General features: G+C 36.8%; 1 pseudogene; it reads right to left on the bottom strand.

Annotated features, from left to right (window-relative positions):
- Window positions 1-6,206: 6,206 nt before the first annotated feature.
- On the bottom strand, window positions 6,207-7,222 carry LOC111895838 (protein CHLOROPLAST IMPORT APPARATUS 2-like; annotated as a pseudogene).
- Between the last annotated feature and the right edge of the window lie 1,710 nt (window positions 7,223-8,932).

The raw sequence follows: 8,932 nt of genomic DNA, 5'->3' as shown, positions 1-8,932 counted from the left end.
AACATTTATGTTATCGCTGATCTCCTTTGTCGATTCTCCACTTTCTGAAAACTTTCACTTTGACATGATTTGATTTCCTGCTTTGTTTATTGTTGGGTACAACATTCAATATTTGGCCTTGTTGCTATGACTGTCGCCGACCCGTCTCTTGTGCTGAACTTGAGAACGTCGTGGAGGGTGGACGGAATCTCTTTTAGGTTAAAAAGCGCAGGTCGGTCCGGTAGGATATTGTGTTCTGTTGGACAGTCAACGACCCAGAACTCGAGTAATCTCATTATCTATTCTGTCCCATCATGACTGGCTAGTGTAAATAGGAGCATGATTGTGCATGCTGGCCAGATGCCATGACCAGTAAACCCAACTAGCGGGCCCTACTGTGGTGGTTGGAGGTACTTTTTTCCACTCGATTGGCAACCACCAAAGGCAGTGCTCATAGATTACATTGACCCTGCTTCCATTATCAATTTACACATGCTTGACATGTTTTTGACTAATGAACCCTATGATGTATAATGGGTCGTTCGGATCCCAATGTTTTGGTATGGGATCACTCATTGAAAAGGCTATGTTAAGCATGTTTTGATTGTATACCGTCGCGTTGGCTTGTTGGCTTTGGCAATTGCTGCATGGGTGGGGCCCGGTGATGGTTAGCATCTCTGGCCTCTTGTCATGGTCCTTTCCCCCGTCTTTTTTATTTCTATGCTGGTGTTTGTATTCATTAAAATTTGTTCTAAGCTCTTTTGCGTTGTCAACTATGTTTCTAACCAGCTGCTTCTCATCTATCTCCCTTTTCAACATCATCGATGGTATCATGAGTTTTGCTGTTGTGATATTCACAGAATTTGGCCTTGTCCTTGTTCTCCTTTGATGGAGTTTTGTTGATTGCATGGACATCTGTATGACCATTCCTTTTGTCATCTTTGTTGAACGGCATGTACCTCCTCGACATGTGTCTAGAGTGGCGATTGTGTTTCTGTTGGTTACCCTCTTGCCTCTCCTGCTGAGTTGAACTCGGCCGAGATGCCACCTCCTCCTGTTTGATTTACACGTTGGCTACAACTTTGCAATTGGCTTCCTTTCGCTCTTCTCCTTAAATTTGTCTTAGGTATTTTTCCACTTGGAACGTGATCTTGTCCTTGGATCTAGGAACTATCCTTTGCATCTTCTTAGATAGTGGCCCTGGAAGCAGACCTTGGGTGAAGGCGCCTATCACCACGAACTCTTCATGTCCTGGGACGTTCAAGGTAGCTAACGTGAATCGATCGTAGTAGTCACGAATCGACTCTCCTTCTCTTTGCTTACATGCTATCACAGAGTTGGCGTCACCTTTTCCTTTCCTCAACTGCATGAAGTTTTTGAGGAAAAGGTACTTTAGTTGCTCAAAATTCAAAATACTACATGGTCTCAGAGACTTGAACCACTTGCCTGTGTTTCTGTTAGGGTGCAGGGAAAATAGGTGCAGGTGAAGCGACGATCCATCTTAAGAGATGTCATCTTCCACTCGTAGTTGTCGATGTGGTCATCTGGGTCAGAAGTGTCGTCGTATTTTGACATGTTCGGTATCATTGCAGTGTATGGGATCTTGTATTGTAGTATTTCATGGATGAAATTAGAGTTTGTACTTCGCATAGGATTGTCAATGTACAAGTACGGCATACCGCCATAGGCCATCTGTTGTTGTGCCTAGTAGGGGTTTGTGTACATCTGGTTGTACATGGCCGCTAGCGAGATGTATGGTTGATATTGTTGCATGTTTGGCTGCGATCCAAATTGCTGAAATGTGTATTGCCTTGTTGGGTGAACTACGTATGGGTTTGCTCCCATGTACTATTGTGTGGACGGGTTGAATGCTTCAGCAGTCGCCATGAAGGGGGTGAATTTTGGTCCTGCTAAGAAATGGATGTCGGGTCTGTAGGTGCTGGATCCCTGGTTGATCGAGGTCTGCACGTCTATGACTTGCGGCTGAGACGCTTCTGGGATCCGACCTTGAGCCTGTTGTACGAACGGGTTGAACACTAGTGGTTGCTGTATGAACAACGACTCGTGAGGCATGCCAGTCATGGTGGCATATGGGTAGATCATCGATGAATATTGTGTTAGCGGTTGAATATTGTGAAGGATCCAGGATCCGGTGCTCGAACTGTGTGGAAACGATTGTTGATGAGAAACATGCATCTCTATTTGTTGTGTTGCGACAATCTGTGTAGTTGTGGTTACGATTGCTGCTTGTTGAGGTGGGTTAACTATTGGATGCCATAGACTGGCTATGTAGGTTGCCGCTGTTTTAGCTGCGGAGGTGGATGATATCTATGAGACTGGCATGCGATTTGAAGCGTGTTCTTCCTGGATGGGAACTTGCCCTCCGTCTAACGGCTGCATTGGACGCACCGGGCCTGTTTCCGCTGCCCCCGACATCGCCGAAATTTCTCCTGCCATTGTTGTTTTTTGGTTTTTCTTCGTGGATGTATCGTTCTGGAGATACGTCCGGGTGACGCCAAATGTTATGATAAGTCGGAGATGGTTGGATTGAGATCAAGGGTGAGGATCGAGCTGGTTCCTTCTCCTAATATCACAGTACAAAGAATATAGATGATCGTTAGACAACGTCCGGGAGAGGCCCCGAAGACGAAGCTCCGACGATCAAGTTAGAATTGATTCTAGAGAATATAGGGAATGTTTGAGAAAAAAAGAGTCCAGTCCCCTTCTCCGTGAGGAAGAAGGGTTTCTTTTTACTGATCGAGAGGCACGTGCCTCCTAACTGATTATGTTGAGCCTTCCCTCTTGAGACGTGACGTGGTGGATCCGTATTGAAGGATCCTCCATCACGTCTTTCCATCTCGTCCCCCATTGGCTAGAGGGGAATCTTTGATATAATGATGATCGTGGCTGTCGTCAGATAGGCAAGTGGAGCTCTCTAATTGGCTCCCCGTTTTCCAGGGTATTTCTCCTAGGGAGAAGAGGGTAAGACGCAGTTCTGCCCCTTAACCTCCATACCAGTAAGTCCATGCAGGCGGACACCCGGCCTTGGCCTCAAACTGGATATGACCAGACTCTAACTAGGCCAAGCTTGGTTCTATTTTAACTTTTATTCTTTAACGTTTTCCCTTAGGGATACATTAACACTTATGTTTAAAAAAAAGGTTAAAAATTTGAGACGTTATAACTAGTTTATAACCCACAATAAGCTATTTCTATGGTTTTAAGAAACACTAAATTATACCTTCTAAGATAATTTATTTTTAGCAGTTTTAATAACATTTAAAAATTTGAATGTTATGTTCATGTCTATTAGAATTTGATCAAGTCGAGATATGTTGACACAATTCAATAGTGATTTTATTTTTATGAACCAATATTTCAAATGCTAATTTTTAAGGGAAGATGTCACTGTAGCACAATGAACTTATGTTGTCACACCCCCAAACCGAAATGACGAAAACGTTCGGGAGCGGAGGACGTCATGTACAGTATCACGACGATTGTATAATAGTAATCAAAGCAAACACAACTATTACATTGATAAAAATATTGTATTTACATCTGTTCATAACATAGTTGTATGACATCAAAAGTGTATAACAAAAGTATAAAATACGAGACTATAAAACTCAGTCTTCTCAGAATCCTGCGGGTGTACCTGTCTACTGGTTCCCTGAGAATACAAGTGGTTTTGAAAGTGTATCAATATTTAAGTTGGTGATTTCATAAGTATTTTTTTGAGATGGAAAGCCTGTCTTGGTTCTTTGAAAATGTATTAGTGTTCTTCTAGAAAATCCAATATTTTCTTTTAGTGAATGATATGTAGTGTTAGACCTTAAGTGTATAATTTATGTTTGTTACTGTAGCCTGAAATAGTAATCTGTACTCTAAAATAGTAATGGTAATCTTATTAATGAATAAAACTATATCATGAATGTTTCTTGAAATTGTATGTTGTACTTGTGTACTCAATACTAGAAAAGTAGTGAACTGTAGTAGTGGTATTTATAATGTAGTAGTGTCTGAAATGTCTGTAGTAGTGCCCTGAATTCACCAGGTGTAGTATAAAATAATGTACTATAGTTTATTATTTAAAATAAAACCTTTAAAATAGTGTTAATCTCGTAAACAAATGTTTTAGTTGAATACTATTGTGAGTTTCATATAACCATGCTTTGTATGACCTAGCGACCTTTACGACGTTCTTCAGGCATCAGAATGTTATGACATTTGTCACCCTAGGCCTGCCGACCTAGCTGTTGCAAGCAGCTCAGGTGCGGGATTGTCAGTCTCATATAGATCTATACATAAATTTTAGGATCTCCCTCCAGGAAACTCTGGTTATAATTTATAGGATTTAGACTTGTACCTTGATGGGTACAACAAAGTAGTGCCTCACAACCCTGTATTAACTAGTTTACGTGTAGTGTAGTAGAGTTCTCTTGTACTTGAAATTGTATGTATTGCCTTGTAATAGTGTACTTTGTAGTGTAAAATAATTAAACTTACATAATTATTTTAGTAATGTATCCTTGTGTTAGTGAAATAGAGTAGGGTTCCATAAACTATACCTATTATACTTTATATACTTGTTTTTTGTATCGTGATTTGTTGGACTTAGCAAAATAGTGTGACGATTCAAAAACTATACATATTATAGTTTGAATGTATATTATTGTAATGAACCGGAACCCTTTGCAATTTAATAGAGTGAATAAGGTATACCATTCTGCTCGACATGTTACAAAAGGGTCAACAATATCATAAAATATATTTTGATAAATTGTAACGGTAAAATGATTTGAAGCAATTGCAAATGGTTTGAAACGTTTAAAAATCGTTGAACGTTAACATAAGAGTCCTTGTGACTTACTTGTATTACCCCTTAAAAATATGAAAAATAGTGAAAGCGTAGGGGTATGAACTTACCTCTAGTGAGTATTTAATTAGTGAACTGTAGTGACGATCCTTGGCTAGCGTAAGCGGAAGTAATCGTATCCTAAAAATAATTATTTCCGACGTCGTATTTAAATTAATAAGACATTAATTTAAATAATAGGTTAAATAATGATTTAATTATGCAAGGAACACTTACAAAATAAATTAGAAGTATTTGAAGTGTTGGAAGGGGGGTTTCAGTGGAGGCAAGTGTGTTTTCGGTTGGATCTTGATAAATGCTTGAAGATTTGGATGAATGTTCTTGGTGTTCTTGGTGTTCCAGGTGTAAATAAGAAGATCTGGGTAGAAAACTCTTGAATATAACCTGTTAACGGATGATAGTTGAGAGCAAATTGGAAGTAGTTCACGGTTGGAAAAGTGAGAAATAAATTGAGTTTACTGCCAAAACACTTATATGTAGAAAGGGTTTTCAGCCTTAAAGGGCCTTGGTTTTGGGTTTTCGGTCCTTAATGGACCTTGACTTTGTGTTTTCGGTCATACCAAGACCGAAAACTCCTTTGATTTGATAAAAGTGGCTGAAAACCACCTTTGTTCTAGAACTCTAGGCCGTGAACTCTTTTAACTTTACTTTTCTTGGCCGTAAACTATTTTTGGTTCGATATTTTGGACCAAAATCTCAAATGTGGGGCTTATTTTATGATTTAAACCTTAATCTATCAACTTATCTTTGGTTATAGCATCATAAATCAACTTAGGACTTAAGCTACATTTAGTTATTAGCTTATAAACATGCCCTTAAGGCAATAGAAGATATATATACACAAGGATTGTCATGTAGTTTTAGACTCTTATTGATTTGAGAATGACGGGTTGTTACATATGTGTTTTGTCCGAGTTGACCAATTATGCTTTTTTTGCGCATTAGGTCATCTAACATTTTATTGTACATGTCAATTGAGTCATTATCGTTAGTTTTTAACCATTCATTTGTTAACCAGTTGTCTAAATTACACGAATGACCCCTATGGTTTAAATTTCTTTCGTAGTTGGTCCCCTACCAACTATGGTTTAAATTACACGACCAAAACAGTCATATTTTTGAAACTTTGGGGACCAAAGTCTAACATTTTAATCATCTTCCCGTCAAATCTAGTTGAAACACGAATGCATCCACAGAACAATTGGGTTCTTGGTTCTTTCTCAGAAGAATTTTTTTTTTTAAATTACATTTCAATAGAACATTTTTTTTAGAAAATTAGTATGACCCATATAAAATATAAACCAAACATTTAAAATGATTAAAACGTAAATAACTAATATTCTTGTAATTAGTATTTGATTAAAAAGTACTTGGTTATTGGTAGAAAGAGACTACATACATGTACATCGTCTCCCGGAGACGTTGACTGCGAAATTTCCTCCGACAACGAAGACCCTCTATCTGACCAAGCATTCAAAACGGCATCGTAATTCAATTTCAATAACAACCGCTGCTTTCTGGAACCGAAATCCCCGTTTTCTGACTTCATCAATTCCTTCACTTTCTTCTTTTTCTTCTTCTTTCCAACCGAAGATTTTTCACATTTCACCGGTGGCGCCGATGTAATACCCACCATGTTCGTGATCAGAATCCTCCACCAGTTTCCTTCATCGCCGTTTCTCAATGCCTTCACTCTTTTTGTAGCCCCGAATCCCAACCCCATTGGGTAGCCATGGCTAGTGTTGGCACCAGTTGAAACAATATCATTTGATTCATCGTTTACTAGAACTGAATTCAAATCCCCCATGATACTATCAATCCCCTGTTCTATTTCCTCATCAAGAAGAGATTGAGTATCAAAATCATCAAGACCCTCATCGCTCAATTTCACAGAAACATAATTCGATTCGATTTCGATTTCCCTAATACTCTAAAACTTGGGCTCGACCAACAAACATGGTTTCTCCGTATTTCGTTTCCGGAGTAGGATCCTGGAGTTTTCAATCGTCGAATATGGCAAGATTAAATCAAGTAGCTCGTTGAACAGGTAATAGTGTTGTTCGGAGAACGTGGGTGAGTTATTGGTTCGTTTTGTGAGGTGTTTGGTGTTGAAAATATAAGGACATGCCATGAACAACAGAACAACTGCTTAATTGTAAGTTTGATTTGGTTGTTTTGTAGGTGCTCGTGGATTTCGAGTGGAAATTGCAATCAGAGAATTGCTTGATTCCGATAAGGTTGAAGATGGGGATGAAGGATTCAAAATTGTTTTACTAGCCATTTGATCATTTGATAAATATCAAACCCACAAGCTATTGAACCTAAACACGATGACATTTTTGAGCTTTCGAGAACTCAAATGACCCCAAAATTAACAACTCATTCAAATAAATAAACAAATATATATCGAAAACCTAAAATTCAGGTACATGGTTTATGGGTTCCAGATGAATTCAATCAATTTGTGAGAAAGAAGCAAGAAGACAACATACAACTGAAGAACCTAATTGTTTCGGGATGCATTCGTGTTTCAACCAGATTTGGTGGGGAAGGTGATTAAAATGTTAGACTTTGGTCCCCAAAGTTTCAGAAATGTGACAATTTTGGTCGAATAATTTAAACCATAGTTGGTAGGGGACCAACTACGAAAGAAATTTAAACCATAGGGCTCATTCGTGTAATTTAGATAACTATTTAACAAATGAATGGTTAAAAACTAACGATAATGAGTTAATTGACACGTAAAATAAAAGTTAGATGACCTAATAATAATAATAATAATAATAATAATAATAATAATAATAATAATAATAATTAGTCAAGTCGAATAAATCACATAAGTTCATTGTTCTATAATTAGGGCTAACAATTCTCGACAAGACACGAAATAAATGGGTTTGGGTTGAGTTTTTCAACCCGTCAACCCATTTATTAAACGTGTCATATATGAGTTTCTCAAAAAATAAACGGGTTGACCCACCAACCCGTTTATATATATATATATATATATATATATATATATATATATATATATATATATATATATATATATATATATATATATATATATATATATATATATATTATTTTTAAATGTATTTATGTATCAGGTATCAATATTTAATAAGTATTATATAATAAGTGTTATATATGCTTGTATTAATGTTTAGTTTGAACATATTTCTATGAATGTTTTTAATTTTCATTTGGATGTTTAAGACTTAAGTAGTTAAGTGTCTAAACTTCGGATATGTTTGCATCAACCATCAAGAATTTATTCATGTTTAATTGTTAATTTTATTTATGGAATCTGACCCACAAACTCAAATCTAACCCACGAACCCGCCAACCTGTGAACCCATATAAATAAATGGGTTGGTGGGTCATATATGAGTTTATATTCCAAACCTGCTAACCTGTGACCTGTATATTTAAATGTGTCGTGTTTGGGTTGACATAGTTTGACTCGTCAACCCACCAACTCTCGACACACCAACCTGAACACGACACGATTGTCAGACCTATCTATAATAACATTTTTCTAACTTTTTATGATTTCAAATTTAGTCTTATTTTTTATTTATTGAAAAGGAAAAGGAAGTAATTTTGTTATTTATTTTAGTAAATGGATGTTGGTATATATTGAAATATGTGAAAAGTCCAACACCTACCAAGTGGAGTTGAAAATTTGTCACCAACACCTACCTAGTAGAACTGTAGAAGCTTATTAGCTTAGAACACGACTAATCATTTAGCATTAAAATATAATAATATTCAATTATTCATAAAGTGAATAGTGCAAATCCAGTGTGGATCTTTCTATAATAAAAACAAGACGCATGTGTCCTAACATGAAAACCACTCCAAAAATGATTTAATCAAAATGATCTCTCAAACCTTTAGTTTGGTTTTATTATAGTTAAAATTATCTATACAAGATGATGTATTTTTAAACAATATAAATAACTACTAAACGTATTTACTACTTTTTTGCTTAAACAAGAAAAATAAGATTAGATTGACCGAAAGTTTTCCATTAACAATAAAATCAATTTATTTATCATGCCCGGTTTA

Source organism: Lactuca sativa, chromosome 6, assembly GCF_002870075.4.
Source record: "Lactuca sativa cultivar Salinas chromosome 6, Lsat_Salinas_v11, whole genome shotgun sequence".
Classification (NCBI taxonomy): domain Eukaryota; kingdom Viridiplantae; phylum Streptophyta; class Magnoliopsida; order Asterales; family Asteraceae; genus Lactuca; species Lactuca sativa.
This window is presented reverse-complemented; position numbering and strand designations above follow the sequence as displayed.